A 683-nucleotide genomic window follows, 5' to 3' on the forward strand; every position below is an offset into this window, starting at 1 on the left:
GGCAGCCCTGCCCAGCACGCTGCATCCAGCAGCCGTCGGGTTTACACTTGTTCTGCAGATGGTGTGGCTCACACACTCCTGTAACCTGAGAGCCAAACCTTCATTTACAACCTGGAAAATCAAATCCATCAAAACTCAACAAGATCCTGCAACAGAGAGACTGTTAGAGAGCGTTTACTCAGCCTGGACACATCGCAGCAGCCTGACTCTCCTTACAAACCTTTAAAGGTCAAAAGAAAAGCAGCCTGAAAATGCTAACTGCTAACTGGTTCTCATACTGTGATTTTCTGCTCTGAGCAGTTAAAGCACTTTATACAACATGCCTCTTTCCTGCGTTCAGATTCAGAATCAGAAAGACTTTATTTATCCCCAAGCGGCAATTAAGATACAACAGAGCAGCATGATGTTAAAGATAAGGACAGGGCACAAACAGGCAATAAGAGTGAGATAATAAATACACAGAATATACACAGTTTTAAAATTAAAGTGACTGAAAGGTGAATAAATAACTGTAAGTGAGTAAAGTGTTGGTAGTATAAGAAGAGTGTAGTTTCTGTTTCTGGTGGGGGAAATGTTCTTATCGGCTGGAGTTAAAAAGCAGAGCTGCTTTGGGGACAAAGGTGGCGCTCCTCCTCCTCTCAGTCCTGCAGGAAATGCAGCGGAGGCGTCGCCCAGAGGGGAGC

Source organism: Haplochromis burtoni, unplaced genomic scaffold (assembly GCF_018398535.1).
Source record: "Haplochromis burtoni strain Fernald_Lab_line unplaced genomic scaffold, NCSU_Asbu1 Contig_313, whole genome shotgun sequence".
NCBI lineage: Eukaryota > Metazoa > Chordata > Actinopteri > Cichliformes > Cichlidae > Haplochromis > Haplochromis burtoni.